At 35.4% G+C, this 20,364-nt stretch overlaps 1 long non-coding RNA gene across 2 annotated transcripts; it reads left to right on the forward strand.

The window, feature by feature from the left end:
* The first annotated feature begins 8,718 nt into the window (after positions 1-8,718).
* LOC109247085 (uncharacterized) lies at positions 8,719-12,489 on the forward strand. Of its 2 annotated transcripts, none has more exons than XR_002071569.2 (3): positions 8,719-8,876; positions 9,503-9,602; positions 12,119-12,489. It is a non-coding gene; the product is annotated as an uncharacterized LOC109247085 (long non-coding RNA). The 2 variants fall into 2 exon arrangements; XR_002071570.2 differs by having other exon boundaries at positions 9,506-9,602.
* Positions 12,490-20,364: the final 7,875 nt, after the last annotated feature.

Here is a 20,364-nt window from a genome sequence, read left to right on the forward strand (position 1 = left end):
TGGCATCACTCAATATTACAAAGACTGAGGTTCTAATCAGCATTTGGTTTCCCAACTCTTAAATGTGAACAGATAGCCAAAGGTCACTGCACTTTGGGAAATCCTTTAATATCAAAGACAGCAGATAAAACAAATAAAAAGAAACCCAAACCAAAAAAAAAAATTAAAAATAAAAACTTGGAAGAAAGAGAACATATAGGGGAAATAAAACTTCAAAAAGTTGTTAGTGGCAGGAGTTGAGGGGAACTACAAAAGGGTACTAGGGGGCAAATTGGCCATCAGTAGAATTGTTCCGTACCACAACTATGGTGGTATATGCATTTGCAAAACCCACATAACTGCACATCACAAGCAATAAAGTTTATTGTACAAATACTTAAAAAAAACACCAGAAGGTAATTAGAATCCATAAAAAAATATAAACTGTAACAAATGAATCTAAATGTATTACATATGAATAATATCACCAGAGTAAAGGACTTGAATTGTGTCCCCTAAAAAAGATATGTTGAAGTCGTAGCCTCTAGCCTATGAATGTGACCTTATTTGAAAATGGGGTCTTTACAGAAATAATCAGGTTACAATGAGCTTATTAGGGTAAGGCCTAATCCAGCGACTAGTGTTCTCATTAAAGGGGAGAATTTGTACACACAGACACACACACACACAGAAAACAATTTGAAGATACACTGTGAGGTGGCCATATAACCAGAATGATGCATCTACCAGTCAAGGAACACCAAAGATTGCTTGCAAATACCAAAAACTAGATGAGGCAGAAAGAATTCCCCCCTAGCACCATCACAGGGAGCACGGCACCTCAGCCACCTTGACTTCAGACTTCTAACCTCGAGAACTGTGGGAATTCTCTGTGGGAATTTTTGTTGTTTTAAGCCATCCAGTTTTTGGCACTTTGTTATGGTAGCCCTAGAGACCTAATACCATAAATTACTTTGCAAAATAGCATTTTGACTGGACTCTATAAGGCTAATAACAAAACAAAACAAAACAAAACAAAACAAGAGTGCACAAATGCATTCTAATTAACAAATTTGAATATCACAGGAGTATGGGTTTGAATTTTTGAACTATTTTACATGTATAGTAGGGCTGAACAAATAAATGAATATATTGTAAATAATGTACAGAGATTTCTGTTTTGGACAATGATGTCACAGATATAGAAAGAAGAACGGCTAGATGAACTTGGTGGTGTTAGATTAGAATTGGGAGCTATCAATATACATTAATGCATATATATATATATATATATAAAATACATACGTATATGTGTGTATATTCACATGCAATTGGACATGAGAATATAAATGTATGTTTGTGTGTGCATGTATGTGCATGCTTTACTGTTTATACATATATATTCAAGGTCTACCCACTGAGAGGTCCTAGAAAAAATGGTAAACTTAGAGCCAAGATATAGTTTCTAAATGCTATTATTCAATAAATAAAACCAGGCCTCCTCAGAAAAGTGGGAGATTCCAAGTCTGAGAGAGGGTAACCACAAGATGAGGCTAGACCATCTTGTACTTTTTGTGCGTTTCATGTAATTTCTGAGCTAAGAAAGTATTCAAAAATAGATGTGCATTGAAAGGTCACCAAAACCAATATGAAAAAATGGCCAAGACCAAAGCTAGAACTATTAAAGCAAGAAGTTAAATAATGATAGTACTGGATTAAACTGAAAGAAAAAAAATAAATATCCTTGAGTCTATGCTTACATAAATAAATAATTAAATAAATAAGAAGTAGAAGACACAACTCTTCCTTAAAAATAACTTCAATTAACAGATGTAGAAGGCATGTGAAAAATTGAAATCAGAAGTAGACACAACAATAAGAATTATTGTGAGCAATATGCACCAATGGCAATGGATGCTAAAATGAAGGTGCAAAGGAGATGAAACAGGATATTGCAGTCTCAAGAACCTCCTCTAAAATAATTATTAATTACAAAGGTTAAAAAGGAAAACAGTACTTTTATAGTGGATAAAACACAGACATCACACTATCTAAGTGATCAAGGTAAACATCATCAGTAGTAAGACATATACCCACATCATGTATCTCTGATACAGTAAACTGAGAAGCACAAATTACCTTGACAGTTTTCTTCAAAATCCACAACCTCAATCCAATCATGGGAAAACACCACACAAACCCATATTGAATGAAATATTACAAAACAATTGATCAGTATTTAAAAAAAATTTTTTAACATTGATTTATTTTTGAGAGACAGAGAGAGATAGAGCACAAGCAGGGGAGGAGCAGAGAGAGAGGGAGACACAGAATCCAAAGCAGAATCCAGGCTCTGAGCTGCCAGGACAGAGCCTGATGCAGGGCTCAAACTCATGAACCATGAGATCATGACCTGAGCTGAAGTCAGCCACTCAACCAACTGAGCTACCCAGATGCCCCACTGGTCAATAAATACTTTTTGAAAGTAAAGTCATGAGGGGCGCCTGGGTGGCTCAGTCAGTTGGGCGTCTGATTTCGGCTCAGGTCACGATCTCGGGGTCCGTGGGCTCGAGCCCCACGTCAGGCTCTGGGCTGATGGCTCAGAGCCTGGAGCCTGCTTCTGATTCTGTGTCTTCCTCTCTCTCTGCCCCTCCCCCGTTCATGCTCTGTCTCTCTCTGTCTCAAAAATAAATAAACGTTAAAAAAAAATTAAAAAAAAAAAAAAAAGAAAGTAAGGTCATGAAAGACAATGAAAGACTAAGTAGCTGTCACAGACTGAAAGAAACTAAGCAGACATGATGATCAATTGCAAATCCTGGAAGAGATAAAGGCATTAGAGAAAAAAAAAACCTGGTAAAATGTGAAGTCTATAGTTTGTTATAATATTTCATCAAGGTTAATTTTTTTGTTTTTGCTTTGATTATTGTGCAATGGTTATGCAAGATGTTAGCATTTGAGGTGAGTAAGTGTGGGTATATGAGAACATGACTATTATTGTAACCTTTTTGTAAATTTACACAAAAAAAAAACTTAAAAAAGAAAAGGAGTGCTAATGATATTCTTAGATAAGAAAATACATTGATCCATGAAACAAGGGCATAATGCTATAAGAATAGCACTTATGGAACAAAAAAAAAATACCTGTTGCAAATTAAAATGATGAGAATAGAAAGACTCAGTAAATGTGTTTATAGATTAAGTTGAAGTATTCTCCTATATGATAAAAAGTTAATAAAAAAAAAAATAGTAGAGAGAGGATAAGAAAATTGGAAGAGGACTCCCAAATATCAGGCATACAAGAGGGAAGACAGAGTAAGAAATTATTAACAAAATAATTTGAGTACACTTCCTAATTGAAAGACCCATAAACATCTTTATTTGTTTATATCAGTATGGTTTCATAGATATTTATTTTATTTTTTGAATTATCTAATGCTACTGTTTAGATGAAAATAGATTTAAAAGGATACATTTGTGTGAAATTTCAGAACAAAGACAATAAAAGGTTTTCAGAGAGAGAGAGAAAAAAGGATCTTATTATAAAAGTCAAAGACATAAGAACTTTTTATTCTTAGTGAACTATTTTTTAGCAGCATTGAAAGATAATAATATTTTTTAGCATAAAGTATGTTTCAAATTAGAATCTAAACAAGCTAAACTATCATTCAAATGTGAAGGCAGGGTACAGATATTTTTATATAGGTAATGTCTCAAATATGTACCTCCAATGCACTTGTTTAGAAACCCATGAGAGGATACAGATGTTCAAATCAAGGGAGTAAACCTGGCAGTGGAAGTCATGGGTGTAAGCACAAAGCAGCAGCAAAGAAAAACTGAGGATGAAAAAGTGTATTCCTTTCCTACCCTCAAAAAAGGAGGCTTTGGAATATGAAAATTCATAGAATACTGAATGCCTTTAGTATATGAATAAAAGAATTGTCCAACTGGAAAAGAATAGGAGGATAAATTAGTGACAAGTATATGGAAAATCAAGCAGAAAAATAGAGGTAATCATTAACTCTGAAGAAAACAAAAGTTTTGCAGTAAAGGAAGAGTTCTTCATAGCTTACTATTTGACTCAGCTGTGAATAGCAGTGGTTTATATAAAGTTGAATATCGAATAGACCAAAAATTACTCTGTATATATTGGGAAATTAGAAGCATGAATACGTGATGTAGATATAGCTGTATGACAGAAAGCTAAATCCTAATTTTCCATTATGACAGTCCAATGACAATTTCTACAATGTTAAAATATAGAAATAAAAATAAATTGTGAGTTATATAAAAATATGAAAGAAAATACCAAAAGAATAAATTCTAGAAGTCAAAATGAGCAGTCTCTAAGGTATAATAATAAGACAATACATTTGTAGAGTTTCATGAATCTTTAAACAATGTTTATGAATAATATTCATAAATATTAAAAAATATAAAATAGAGACAAAGAAGAAATAACTAATTGATTCCCCTCCCCCCAAAATTCCAAAGCTACTAAAATTATTTTGGTTAATAGTAAGAGAGCACTTATTATGTGCTAGGTGCTATTCTAAGTGTTTCACATTTATTAACTCAATCCTCTTAAAGATTATTCCCATTTTATGAATGTGACACTATGTTCAAAGAAATTAAGCTATGTTCCCAAAGTTATATGTAATGAAATGGCAGTGACAGAGTCTGAGTCCAGTCAGTCTCTGGAGCATTGTTTTTATTTGTTTTGTTTTGTTTTAATGTTTATTTATTTATTTTTTTTTTGAGAGACAGAGCACGAGTGGGGAAGGAGCAGAGAGAGAGGGAGACACAGAATCTGAAGCAGGCTCCAGGCTGAGATGTCAGCACAGAGCCCTATGCGGGGCTCCAGCTCATGAACCTCGATGTCATGACCTGAGAGTGGAAGTCAGAGCTTAACTGATGGAGCCACCCAGGTGCCCCTCTGGAGCATGCGTTTTTAACAGCAATGCCCCAAGATCTCACACATGATAAAAAACTTATGAAGGGAATATGCAATCACGTGGACAGATCCCTGGAGGTGATGGCAGAACATCTGGCTCTACATTTTGACTGTGCCACTTACCAACTATGAAGCTTTTGACAAGTCAGTTATTTTCTGTAGATTTTAGCTTTCTCATCTGTACCTAGAATAACTTCTGAGTGCTAATGTCAACATGTAATAAGGTGATATAGAGTCAAGAATAGGAAACAGCTGACATAAAGCCTACATAGGGAATTGCATATAATAGGCACACAATAAATACTGATTTGAATTAAACAGGCTACTGAAATGGATATGAAGGTAAATATTATGTTAGTTCACCTATGATTCTTAATTCTACCTATAGCTTCTTCAGAATTTCTAAGGAAAAGCCACAGATACTCTAAGGATAGCTAAACCACACATATATTTTGATGATTATAAGTCTAAATTTCCTTGTACATATATTATTTTTCCAGAATCAAGCCAGGATAATTATTAGTTAAACCATCATGATATCCTTGACATTTTTTTTCAAAATGCTCCTTTTCCAAAAATAGTTTGTTATTTGAAATTAATTCATGCATCTGACTTAATTGCACTTGTTAAAATTATTCTCTTGGGTTATTCTGCATGAATAATAAGTTCAGTCAATACTTTTACACTTCAGAGATGAAATTTTGACAACTTTAAAATAAATTTGCTTCTAAATAATCAGAATCTACAAAACTATTGTAAAAGAGCAGATTTAAAGCATCAAGGCTAAGACATTTTCATTGCCTCTGAACATTTCCCAAGTGTCCGCAGAAACATTTGGCCTCAGGATATTAATAGTCGTTATGAGAAAAAGGTGTTCTGTGATGATAAAATATTTAGAAAATGATGAGTTAAAGTAAGATAGGTTTCTTTTCTGAGAAACTTTTCAGAGTCTCTTAAGTGGTAGCTTGTGCTTGAATCTCTAATGAGAAATAAAATGTGCACTGTTTTCTAAAATTGATTCGACCATAGTATTTTTTTTTAATGTTCTTTTGGTCTTTCTTTGTTGTTTCTGAAGCTTCCATGAGACACAATTTTCTCTCAGAAGAAACTTCAAAAACTAAAGGTCTAACTAATAGAAGTAAGAAGGTTGATGCTGGTGCCTTACTTTATAATTTTATGTTTTATTTTCAGTCCTTTCTTATCTACTTCCTATTCCATAAAGTGGATGTTTCTCTCCAGAAGTCAAGTGAATAAGGTATTTTCCCTAATTACTCCTCATAACTTATTTTTAGTATTTTATACCAACAGAAAGAAAAAATAAATTCAGAAACCTAATGTGTAAATGAGTTGACATATAGTCCTATCTAAAACTCAATTAATATGAAACAGCAACTTTTACCAAGAAAAATTATTCTTACTTTTGAAATTAGAAATATAAACCAAGTTAGTATTGAATAGTGGTTTAAACTGTAGGTACTGAAGTTTGGGGTGGAATCATATCTGAGCACATAGCTCTCCAAGATTTAGTTTTGCAAGTGTTATAAAACAGAGATGCAAGTCTGGCATGTTTTCTAATTTGGGTAGAGGAAGTTTGGGGGATTTTTCCTAAGAATATTTTATTCTTAGAGAATAAAGTGAACAGTAGCCATACAAATAGTTTCTAGAAAAACAAATTTGTACAAAACTTTTGTATTTCATATATTAAATAAAAAAGTTAATATGAGAAATTTGATTTAAAAATTTAGTAATGATTTTCTAACTTTACATACTTGAACTAATCACTTTCCAACTTCTGAAATATGGAGAGCAAGGAAAAATAATCAAGTTTGTGTTTTCTAGATCAACTGCCATAACAAATTATTATTATATTTAGAAATATATTTGAATCTAAACATATACAAGAGGATAATCTGGATCATTTATGATAAGAAAAATATTTTAAATGGACTATCCAGGTAAGTGAATTAAATTATACACTATGTATAAAATGGGCACTAAATCTGCTCAAAACATCTATCAACTCCAGAGACATCCTGAAAAGAATCACTAGGTTAAGAGTCACCCCACATGTCTAGCCTAGTCTCTGTTCCTTCTTAGATCCCTTTCTGCAGTATCAAAGGTTGACATCAGTTATTGAGAGCAATGTTTTCCTTTGTCTTAGTGATACTATAACCTACTCCACAGACCCTCAACTTTTTTCTCTCTGGGTGAAGTAGAAATAAGCTTGACCATCAAAGTTTGCAGACAAGTCCGTCTTTCTCATGCCAAGAGTAGCCACAGATGTATCCTGTTCTATGGTGAAGCTAGAACAGAAATCCCTTGGGAAGGTGCTAGGTTTCAAGAACCTGCTAGACATATTGGTTGTTGGGCCACTGTGATACATGTAGCAACAACAATATTTATATTTCACATTTTCTTCATAAAAATTCTCTTTGTGGAAAAAAAGGAGAACATTTTATAATTCCTATTTTAATTCTTTCCAATATATATTATTCATGGAAATGAAAATTTTAATGACTCTGATTTTATTTAACCTCATGCATATAAGCATCTTGACAATTTTCCTCTATGAAGAAAATGTATCTGTCAACAAGTACTGTGCATGCATCTTATTTCTTCACAATTAAAGTTTAACTAAAAGCAAAAGCTACTAATGCATGGCTAATTTTACAATGCAAGCAGATGTTGTTGTTAGAAGAACATCTTCCATTGTTAGCCTCTGGCTCCAGTGACTGCCATCCAAAGAATGCAGAGGAAGAAACAATTTGGAGAGCAAGAGATGCCGTTTGCTAGGGGCACAGAACACGACAGCCAGTTGGAAGTCATTAAATTATAAGTGCCTGTAAGTGTGACACATAATCTATCTTTTCAGGGTGTCTCAATTACAGATTACCTTTTATAAACATCATTTCTCATCATGAAATTACTTCAAATATTTAGGAAATTTTTAAAATTTTTTTCACATTTTTCAAAATGTGATAATCTTTTTTTTTATTATTTTTTTTAACGTTTATTTATTTTTGAGACAGAGAGAGACAGAGCATGAGCGGGGGAGGGTCAGAGAAAGGGAGGGAGACACAGAATCTGAAACAGGCTCCAGGCTCTGCACTGTCAGCACAGAGTCCGACGCGGGGCTCAAACTCACGGACCGTGAGATCATGACCTGAGCCGAAGTCGGATGCTTAACCGACTGAGCCACCCAGGTGCCCCAAAAATGTGATAATCTTAACTGATATAATTTAACCTAAATTTATAGTTTTATTTAAAGTCTTTGGTTGGGATTTTTTCCATGTAACTGGAAAGCAGAAAGACTGGTAGGTAGGGTCATAAATGTAAAATAATGAACACCAATCTTGGATTTGTTTTACTTTGTATATGTGAGAACAGAAAAGTCTTGAATATATGTCCACCTGTATACATAAAAGACCAAAAATTCAGTCCTATAACTGGGTATTATTCAGGATCATTCATACTTTATTGACTTAAAAATCCTATTTAATTATGCATAAAATAAGGAAAATATCTGATTTATATATATCTGTGGTCCATTGCAAAAGATGGCCACAGCTCATTCCTATATCTGTACATGTTTCCTTGCAATGTGACTAGTACTTTTCCATCACATGGTAGAGTCTATTTCCACTCCTTTTGAATCTGAGCTCACCCTGAGATATTCTTTGGCCAACAAAATGTGGTGGAATTGATACTGTGCAACTAATGGGTCCAGGTCTCAAGATTACTTTCAGAACCTTCTCTATCCCTTTTAGAACATCCTGTAACCCTGTAAAGAAGCTTGAGATAGGTTCCATGAGGGCAAGAGACCACTGGAAAGAGACACCCAACCAAGAAGGCACCAGATGCCCAGTGTGTGTGTAGGGTTTTGGATGGACCATCTGGCCTGCCTTACTAGAGGCACCAGATAACTGCAGCTAAGTATATGACTCAGGTGAGACTAACAGAAGTACCACCAACTTAACCCAACCCAACTGCCAATTCACAGAATCATGAACAAATAAAGAGTTGTCACTTTAAGCTACTGCATTCTGGGATGGTTTGTTGTGTAACAATAGATTACTGAGACAACAGCATTTTACCAAGGAATTAATATATAGAATCGCTTATAATTGCTTGAAGGGAAGATATTATCCTTGCTACTCTTTACATAATTTATAAACTATATTTATGACACTCTACAATGCATTAAAAATATTGCATCAGCTAATATCATGTGTTGGATATCATTCTAAAATCATTTTCTGGATGGTTCTCATTACTAACTCTTTTTCTGGTTTCTTTTTCTACAAGAAAGTTTTATTCATATTGAATTTGTGCAGTTTGATTTTCTTCTGGCTAAATATATCGTCCTGAGCTCTACTTAATGGTTTTCATATTATTTTTGCAGAATGTGTTTTAGGGTCGTTTGGGACAGTCTTGTCTTCTTTGGATGTGCTACTTACACTTCTTAGTTCAGTGTCATTGGCATTCTGTCATCAACTTTATTGTTTAAAATGTGACATCTCATTGAGTACAGGATCAAACACAGAAGAATACACCTTGGTCCTCTCTCTTCAGCAGATGCAGCTGCATTTCTGACAAGAGTTCTTGGCCACCCCTGCTCTGTCTCCATCCAGAATAGTTCTTGTGGGGCACACTGCTCAGATATGATATAAAGGTATTGTTCTTTAACTATTGTGCCTTGGGTAAACACAGCCTCACATCAATATGGATATTTATACAAACACCTTACCTAATCCTTTTTAGCGGTCTTCAAATTATCTTGGATGGACCTCTTGATCTACAACATGGGTACCTTTTACTCTAATAAAAGTTCTATCTCCCAGATAACCCTCTACTAAGCCAAATCTAAGTCTCCATGAATCACATATCTTAGCTAGGGATGATGACTACAATCATATTCTTAAATTGATGATTTATATTGCTAGATCTTTCCCAGAACTCTTTTGTATATACAGACAAAATTTCTATTTGTTCTTTCTTTGCAGCATGACAATAGCAGCTAAATCAAATAACCACTCCCTAGGAAGAAGCTCTCTGATTTACTCTCAAGGATTATATATTAATTAGGATCCCAAAAGGAGATAGACACCCAAAGGAATAATTGAAAAGAATTTAATAAAAGATGCTTTTCAGAGCTGGGGATAATATAAAGCTATTGCTATCCCTGGTCTGAAGTGACTGGTGGAGGGTGTGGCCTTATATAACTGGACAAGAGCTCCAGTCATAGAAAGTGAGCTACTGCCAAAACAGTAGTCTTTCACAAAGAAGGAACGAGTTTTAATAAATATCCCAGATACTCCTTCCTCCAGAATTCTCACCTCCAACTGATTCCTTCGGTTTTCCAAATCCAACTAGAAGACAGAGGGAAAAGCAGCCTTGGACTGGAACATAAAGCAGAGCAGGTAAAGATGGAATGGATATGGGGAAACAGGGAACAGGGGCACTCAAGTGCTACTGAAGAACAAGATGTCCATTCTGTGTACCAAATATGAAGTGTCAGCAGGGAAGTTAACTTTATTGTACACACACAATAAATACATCAAAATAAAACCCTTGCTAGACTTGCTTTTCCTTAACCAGAGAAAAGTGTGGGGATAAAGCACGGGCTCTGAATGTCAGTCGGATTTGCTTTAAATCTTGGATTCATCACTTCTTAGACACATCACCTGGAGAAAAAACTTAAATTTCTGTTTCTTTGTTTCTTTACCTATAAATGGCTATATCTAGGGGTGCCTGGGTGGCTCAGTTAGTTAAGGGTCCAACTTAGGCTCAGGTCATTATCTCATGGTTCGTGGGTTTCAGCCCGGGATCAGGCTCTGTGCTGACAGCTCAGAGCCTAGAGCCTGCTTCAGATTTTGTGTCTCCCTTTCTCTCTGCCCCTTTGCCACTCATGCTCTGTCTCTCACTATCTCTCAAAAATAAATAAATGTTAAAAAAGAGAAATTGAAATGGGGATATCTATACCTACTGTATAGAATTATTATAAAGATTAAACAAAAGGATAACTGTAAAAACTTTAGAATATATTCAGAATTTAGTCAACTATAAATCTATGAGCTTTTTTTTTCAGTGAAAGTTATTAGAGTTGCTAATCTTAATTATTACTACTTTTTTTTTCTCATTTAATGACCAGGATTTTTCCTGAGTGTATGGGTCTCTGGACTCCTGCATCTACTGATAACGTTCTTTCAAAAGCTGACTTCATTTTTAAAAATTAATAAATAATTGATAATACAGTTAACAGCAATTTAAAGACAAAATTAGTTTTAACCTATTATTAATTGAATAATACTATGATTACGATTATAATTATCTATGACTAATAAGATAGAGTATCAGGAACATTGATTGTCAGTTTATAGAAAAGCTTATGACTTGGGTCCTAGGTCAATATAGATGAGATTCTTCCACTCATGAGAATTACTCAGTGTGTTTAATTAAAACTCTTATTGCTGAGTCCATAAGCTGAGTTGATTGGAGCAATCCACATATTAGAGAATACATATATGGGAACTGGAGATGTACTAGAAACACTACCAAGAAACTGACCTAAAGCATTTATTGTACTGAAAATTTTTACATTTGAATTTTTAATAAAATGAATTCACATTAGTATGGACAGTGTTTCTATAATCACAATTTCAATTGGCTATTGCTTTCTTTTTTTTTCTCTTTTGAAGATTTTGGGATGAAATACAGTTTTGAAAATCTTTCCTATCGCTTTCACATGCTCCATTTTATGATAAGCTCTCATGGGTGTTATTTAATAAGGAAAAAATGATATAGGATACAAGCCATTAGATAAGTACTAGAACAAAAGAACTGATGGTCCAAAATGTTAACTTCAAAAGTCACTAGAGTGTTAAATGATGATTTATAAATGCAGCCAAACTTCCACCCTCTAAGAAAATCTGGGAAACATTTATCAAAACCAATAAATAGTAATTTCTTCAGGGTACTTTTCAAATGGTATTTCATCACTAGTTTTATTTTGATCTATTTTTTTAAAACTCTAATTCCTCGTGAAAACAAATTGTATAGCCTATGGTATTACTCTAGCAAAATGATTTCCATAAATAAAGCAAGATGCAATGGAAAATAACATATATAAAGATTAATGCACCAGATTTTTAGGCTTAGAGTGTCTAACTATAATTTCTAACCCTGAAGGTATTGGAAAGAAAACCTCTCTTATGGAAACAGCAACAAATTCCAAACTATCTGGGTAGCACAAGCAATTTACTCTCCTTCAACTTAAAGAATTGTTGCTTTATGGCCATTTTCCTTGAGTTTATTGATTTCACATGCAGTTTTTTTTTTACAATGACATAATGCATCTGGGCTTCATGCACAGAGACAGAAAGGATAACTAACATTGGTGTCATCTGTCAACCCAAAGTAATCAATGGCACCTGGTCTCTACTTAGAAGTGCAAAGCATCAAGGAGCAAAGTCTCTTCAATCAAAGTGCCTCAAGGACAAGAAAGGTAAGGATGTTGCAGAAGAGAAAAAAACAAAAATAAGAAAAAAATCCTAATGTTAAATATTTGTTAGAAAGTATCATGTTTAAGTTTTACGGCATCTTTTGTCAAATGCCACTTTAGTGGCATTGTAAATGCTTAGTCATTTGTGTGTCAATGTTTGCTCTATCCACTAAGAAAAGGTGTGGGTTCCTTAATAATTTCCAAAGGTTATTAATATGTGTATTCAAGGAATATGGATCCACTTTAACAGAACATAATTAGGAAGGAAATTTGCTGCCACATCAAAGTCCTATAATACTTTATTAATATACAAAACTTAAATAGAATCTTGTTTCACTTACATATATCTGTGTACCCATTCATTACTGTCAGCAAAAAACAAATAATGAAATACTGAGTAGAAATTTATAATATTCAGAGGCAGACCCGAGCAAAATTCTGGAGTGGATGAAACCATTCTTTCTTCTTTCTAACCTTTCAAGGTCTGTGTTTTTATTCTACAGATCCAACAACTATGCCCACTAATGAGTAGTCTCATGTAATTCCATTGTTGCCCTCTTGTTATGGACTGATTATTTGTGTCATCCCAAAATTCACTTGCTGAAGTCCTTACCTCCAATGTGATGATATTAGGGGGTGGGGCCTTTGGAGGTGATCAGGTCATGAAGATGGAGCCCTCATGAATGGGATTAGTACCCTTACAAAAGAGAACCCACACAACCATTTATGAGGAAGCTGGTCCTCACCAAACTCCAAATCTGCCTGCACCTTGTACCTCCCAGTCTCTAGAGCTTTGAGAAATACTTATTGTTTAAGCCAACTGGTCTATGGTACTTTTATTATAGCCGCCCAGACAGACTAAGATACCCTTCACAAATTGAACTAGCACAGGATTTTTTACAGCATTGTAAACAGCTTGCTCTACCCCAACCTCTTCTCAAATAAGTTGATTCTCCTTTAGCCACCACGAGTAGGCAGGGAACATCTTGACCACATTGCTCCAGCCTTAGACAATGGGACCACTGAGGAACTTTGATTTAATCAGACCTAATGGACACAGAGTTACTGGTAACTCATGATTTATGTAGCCTTCTTTATTACAAAGAGCAGGTTCAGTCAGGTCCCTATCTAAGAAATTTGAAGCAATAATACAGTTACAGTGAAAGGTATATGGTTGAGTTAAAGAAAAAAAAAAAAGGGAGGGATAAGGTAGAGTAAGAACTGCAGTGGCAAATATGAGTCATTGTGCATGAGAGGTTATGAGGGAGAAAAACCTCAGAGGAAAACAGTTAAGAGAGAGATGAATGAGATACACTCATGGAAAGTGGAGCACTAAGAGAAATCCTGTGACCCCAGAGAAGTGGGAGAAGAGCTTTAATCCTTCATGTTTCCATTTCTAGTTCCTATTCACATGAGGCCTGGCTCTGATTATTGCCTTGCCCTTGAGATCCATGAACTTGCTGTATTCAGAAAATGTCATTCCATTTTTCTGAAGTTAGTTTGATTGAATCTTTGTTACTTGTTAACCAATTTATTCAATACGTTATTCACCAAATTAATATGGAAAACAATAATTCTTGCACTTGTAAAGCATTTTCTAATTCATCAAGATTTTCATAAGCATTATCTTTTTTTATCCTTATAGTAAGCATGTGAGGTAAGCAGGACAGGAATTGATATCTTCAATTAAAATGAGAAAATGGAATTTCTGAAAGCTGTAGTAATTATACAGACTCCCAAAACTTATAGGAGTAAAAATAGGACTGGAACCTTGAATTTGCTGTCAGTTTTGTCACTGAATTATATCTGAACACACACACACACACACACACACACACACACACACACACACACACACCAAGATTTCTAGGTCATTTCATCCCTTATTTTTAAAATACAAAATTTGATCACAATTATAAGCATAAAACATAAAACTGCTTTCTAGCTCTTCTGTCGTCTTCTCTGAAAAAAAAAAAAAAAACCTCAGATTCCTCTTAAAACCTCTGATAATATCCACATACCATTATTCTGGTCTTTACATTACTTCTCAGTTTTCTCTCTTCCTATTCTAACTTGACTTGCAGGCACATACTGTGGGACACTGCTAATGAAAGCAGCAACTTCACTGGCAGTGGTTACTGAGAGTGCTGCTGTGATATGGAAACCATATCAATATAGTTGCACCCACATTGCTGATGCCCTATGGAAATGCCAATGTCCATAGTCATTCTATAGATAATCTCATGGTAGCTGAATATGCCAGAGTCCCAAGAAGTAAACATCTGTCAAGGTCAAAATGCTGTGAAGATGCCAATGCCAGTGACCAATACAAACACCACTGTCTGTGCCATTTTTAGTTTCTGTTGAAGACTCTATCACAGCAAGACTTCTGGTTCTTCTTCAGCATCTTAAAGAAAGTTTTAGTGAAATGACCCATGTGGAGCACATCCCAGGCTCAAGCAAAGAACACTGTGACACAAGGGAACTCCTTCACCTCTAAAAAAAGCCTTATATCATTCAGGTGCGATTTGAGCAAATCATACGTTACTGTCATTCACCCATTCATTCATTCATTCATTCATTCAACAAATACTTATCAAGCACTTATATGTTGCTCTTGATATGTAAAGCAACAAACCAGACAGATCCATTCCTTGAATCTGTTGCATTTAAATTCTAGAATAACAAATTCTGGTAGCTCATTACTCCTTTTGTTGGAACAGAACTGTTTGTATCCAACATCTGGATGTTCCTGGTAGCAGAAGCACTTTCTCCCTTCCTTTTCAAACACCGGAAATAAACTATGTCATAGAAACTTCTCATACAAATCATATAAGCAATAAATTCAGTGGTACATCTTTTGGGGTGGATAAAGGACTTGCAGTTATCAAGTTCTCTTTGGAGTAGACACAGTTAAGTAGATGCCTCATAGTGCATTAAGAGAGTTAGTGAATAGTCTGAGTGGAGGTCTTGACTAAGGAGTTTGCTAGAGAAGACGCAATGTGAACTGAAGCTGTGGGCTGTACAGCAGACAGCCTGGGTCAGACACATGTGGAGATCATAGATCAATATCAGGGGTCCACAGCCCAGGGGGATCACAGTCTGGACATACCCTACTGACAGAGACTACAATCAGTCTCTGAGATATACATCCTGGATGTTATACCAACAAACCCTTGCAGAATGCTGAAGGGCAGCAGTGCCCTTCATTTGTCACTAGTCTGGTTTTCAGTATCGACCAATCACACTTAAGTGGACACCAGTGAGGAACCTGAGAACCTGCCTTGGTTGAAGGACTTCCAGAGACCTACCTGTCACATATGGTGCCACATGTCCTTGACATCCAGACTACATCCTAGAAAGAAACAAAAAGAACTTGGAGGTAGGGGGAGAGTGGAGAATTTGTAAAGTTTTACAGTTCATCTAAAAGAGAATGAGTCAACTAAAGATACCATTTAAATTTTTGGATAAGCAACATACATTATCCTAAGCTTAGTTTTGTTTTGCTCATGTGTACTACCATACTGTGTGTGGGACTGGGGAGAGGAGATTCTGAGAAGATCAGATAATTTAATAGAAAATAAGTTATATATTTTGTACATAACTTAGTATAGTGAAAACAAATTTATAAACCTGTATATTATTTTCAATTCACAAGAATGAAAATATACTTGTGAAATATGGATCACCACTTTTTATCAGGTGTTGACTTTTGTCAACACCTTCAAGTACATTTAAAAATTATTGGTTCATTAAAATAAAATTGGCATCTAAATCATATTATTAGCTAAACCACAGAGTAATTAAAACTTCCAACCAAACCATTTCAATGTATGCCTATTTAGGCACTGTTATCATTATTATATAGTGTCTATAAGGTACATAGAGATTGCTTACGATTCCAGGTTTTAGGTGATTTTTATGGGAAGTTAAAACTCTGAAATATTATTTCGAATTTTCCCTTTTGGTGTCTAGTGCGCCCACCTGCCACTCAGCTAGCTGGGCCACTCCAATGGCCCGTCTCAGATAATGGAGATCACAGCAGAATCTGAGCCCCAGGAGAATGTTTCTTGGTGCTTTTATTTTCCAAATACTGGTACGAAGTTAAAGTCTTGAATTTACAAGTCTTGGATTTGTACTGGGTGAGGCCCAAAAGTGTGACCCCTAAAATCTCTAGGGATGAAATTTGAACCACAAGAAAAGAGTGGAAAGAGGAGCACTGGTGCCAGACTCCCTCCTTTCTCTGGCCCACAAGAAATAAAAAGCCCAAAACGAAGAGAATAATAGCAAGGGATTTGGGCTATTCTGCAGGAGAGAGAAGTGGGCTTCTGCAGGAGACAGAAGAGGGATGGTCATGTGGACATGACTGAAGTCTGCAGTGGCGGGCATCCATACTTCACCCACAACACAACCACCCATTCGCTGGCTTCCAGGGAGCATCTAAATCACATCACCAGTGCTAAGGAAGCACATTAGCAGTTATTTTCAATATTATTAAAAAAAAAGACTTCCCTTTCACAGCATTCAGAATATCTCCAATTGTTCACACAGTAGCACTGACATAGCATGAGCCCTGAAACTCTATTTGACCATATCTGAACTGTACTTCCAGAACAAACATCCCTACCTATTCAATGGTCCGAGGATCCTCTTAAACTCCAAAAATAGGGAATGGAAGCCCTGGATATCTGTACTTGTGTACGCTGTTGTAAATCACTTCAAACCTCCCCTGAGCCTCAAGTCATATATCTTTACAAAATGAACTGACTTTGAAAATAGAGCTTGACAGCTTGGCAATGGTATTTAGTGAACAACAAACATCGTGCCTCTAATATATGTAGTAAAGAAGAAAGTGTTAAAGAGAATTTTCTCTTTAGGGAGGAGTTCTTACCCATAAAAACTGTAAATAGATAGAGATAATTACATTGGGGAAATGAGAGCTTGTAACCCTCTTTTATAGCAACTGCTGAGTACTCTCAATTTTGTAAAATACAATCTATCTAGATAGTGGTCTCCTTTGTACTGCTCTCCCTTGCTTTAAGGTTTTTAATATGCATTATAACTGACCCTGTGGGAACTCCTCTTATATCCCTCAGCTCACTTCTGAAGTCAGATTCCACTGTGCCATATTCTATTCATACCGATAGCTCTCTGCTCCCCTTTCCCTGGGTCCAGTCTTTGCACCTGAACTGTGCTTGGCATGGAGTTAATGCCACCAGGAGTGCTTCTCAATCAATGAATAGTAGTGGGTACACAGCTTGTTGTTTTCCTCCCTAGGTGAAATAATTCTACAAAATCTCTTAGAGCGTCCACGGCAGGATTGAACTCCAGTTTCCCACAGCAGTAATCCACTCACTAATAAAACTTTATTGGTTCCCCTTTTATTTCTTACTCTTTCACTCCTTCACTGTGTTCCCTACGGTCACCTTCCAAATACTCTACTTGTTTCCAAATATTTGCTTTGGCGTCTCCTTTTGAAAGCCCCAACCTAATAAATGTACAATAAGGGTTGATAAACCCATAAATGATACTCCCAAATAATTTTAGTTGTAAGAAATATGATGGAGGTGGGGGAGAGGGGAAAGTGGGCATTGAGGAGGGCACTTGTTAGGATGAGCACTGGAGGTTGTATGTAAGCCAATTTGGCAATAAATTACATTAAAAAAAGAAATATGTGTTGATAAAAATTTCCCTAAAACACTGTTTTTGTATCTCCATCTTTATAGATTTGATTATGAGATTTTTTTAAATAAAACTTCATAAGGAAATTGCAAATAATGGCAACTATAGGAACTGTGAAAACAAGTAAGCTCAAAAACTAAGATCTAGTGCAAGCCATGTGCCTCCATATACTATTCTTTAGCGTTTATACTGTCCATACCATTTCCTCTAAACATATTTGTTTTAGCTTAAGGTTTCTCTCTAAGCTGAGAGCCTATCATTTTCTATAAATAGCTAGCATACTTGTCCTCCAAATCCCTTTCCAGCACTCCAAAGTTATGAAGTTCTCATCAGGGTAAAACACAAGGGAATGGGGGTTTGATTTTGTTGAGTTAGAGAAATCTGTCCTTGGGAAATGTTTGTTATGTTTAATTATGTACCAATGTGTCTTCATGAAGCACTTTCTCTGTTAAAGCGATATTGATCTACTTCCCTTTCTATCTAGGCATTCTATTTCACAGATCACTGTAGACATGCCAGGCATTCCAAGAAATGTAAGTCTACAGAAAAATACATACGACCCAAAGAAAAAAGAACTCCAATTTCTATTATATTTTTGCATTAACCTGTTGAAAAAAATATGAAGGAACAAGGGTGATTTTTTTTTTTACATTGCATGCTACAAAGCTCTGTGAGGCTGTGAGGTGAAAATGAAAAGAATATATATATCAAATAAAAGCAGTGAGCACATTTTTGGAACAATTTACATAGCTCTACTCCTGGGGCTAGCTTGCCCAGGTTATGATGGACAGGTGTCTGGTGGCTCCTTCTTGAATTCACCTTCGCTTATGGAGCTGAAATGGCACTTGTCATTCCAACCACATCTAATGCCATTTAGAGACTATAACAGAGAATAAAAGAAGAACAAATACTGAAATAGGACGGCGGCTGGCATAATTCAAGGTGAATCGCACACTTGGGGATAGTCTGTCTTTACAAGAAGGTAGTGTAAACAATAGCTATAATTTGTGTCAGGGCACATTCTTGAGATCTTTCAAATTGTCTGATGATAAAAATGGGAATGCTGCTAATAAAAATGATTAAGGAAAAAAAAAACTGAGGGTAACAGACTAGCGAAGACATTTAGTAATGGAATACGACACTCTTTGCTTCTAGGTCACTGGTTCCAATTCAGCCTAAATCAAAAGAAGCTGAAAACTGTGATCATGTAATGTGTGCTTAGTGGCCTATTTGAAATTGTGTGATGGTCTTAGTTCAGGGAAGACATGTCCATTGCAGCAATAAATATATCACAGTATCATTCATAGCCTTTTAACATTTTTAATTGGTTTGCAATTATTATAAATAGACTAGATATTTCTTACAATTAGATTCTGTTCTGCTATCTTTTACCAAAATTTTAGCATTGTCAAAAGGGACCCGTCAAAAATTGAGTGACAGTCTTTCTCCCCATGGATTTGGGGGATTAATTGGTGACTCTGTTCTGTATGGCAACTACTAGCTTCCTAAACTTTTTACTTAAAAAAAATGGCTCTCTGTAAGTTTGAAGTTGATATTTGCATTAAGTAAGGGGCATCTTTTTTTTTTTTCTTTTCTTTCCTCTCCCCTACCCCCCACAATTCTATAAAAAAAGAATGGCTTCGGTTTCTGAATAATTTTAGAAATATGGCCAAAAATATTTTTCTAAACATCTAGATTCCCTCTATGCCTGGCTCAACATTCAATTCATCCAGAAAAGTATCAGACTTGAAAGAGATTGACTGGTAGCCACATGAATGGGCAATTATACTACAGGAAGTCCGGTACTTTATGTAACACATACACACAATAGCAATATGGTGTTTACTTTACCAAACTCTGGGGCAATAGTATTTCTTAAAAGTAAATGGTTATTTATTCCAGCCCAACAAATGGAGGTTAAACTTAAAAGGCAGTAAACCATTGTAAAGACAATTATTTTTCAGCTGTGAATGAAAGCCTTCCAGATAGTTATCAACACTAAATACACTCTATATATGATGTTCCAGATGAGATTTGCATTTTGAGGCTTTGGCAATTAACGTCACTGTAAAGTATTAAAAAATAATAATAGATAAAATGGCATTAGGTATTAAGGGCATTAAGGTAATGTTGCAGAGTCTTTGTCCACAAAGCTTGGAATATGGACTCCATCATTTATTACTGTATGCTCCTTAGGAAAAAAGTAATCGTTCTACCCGCAATCTTTAACACCTAATTTCCAATGCATAAT

Source organism: Panthera pardus, unplaced genomic scaffold (assembly GCF_024362965.1).
Source record: "Panthera pardus isolate Hobbes unplaced genomic scaffold, ASM2436296v1 HiC_scaffold_13, whole genome shotgun sequence".
Lineage (NCBI taxonomy): Eukaryota > Metazoa > Chordata > Mammalia > Carnivora > Felidae > Panthera > Panthera pardus.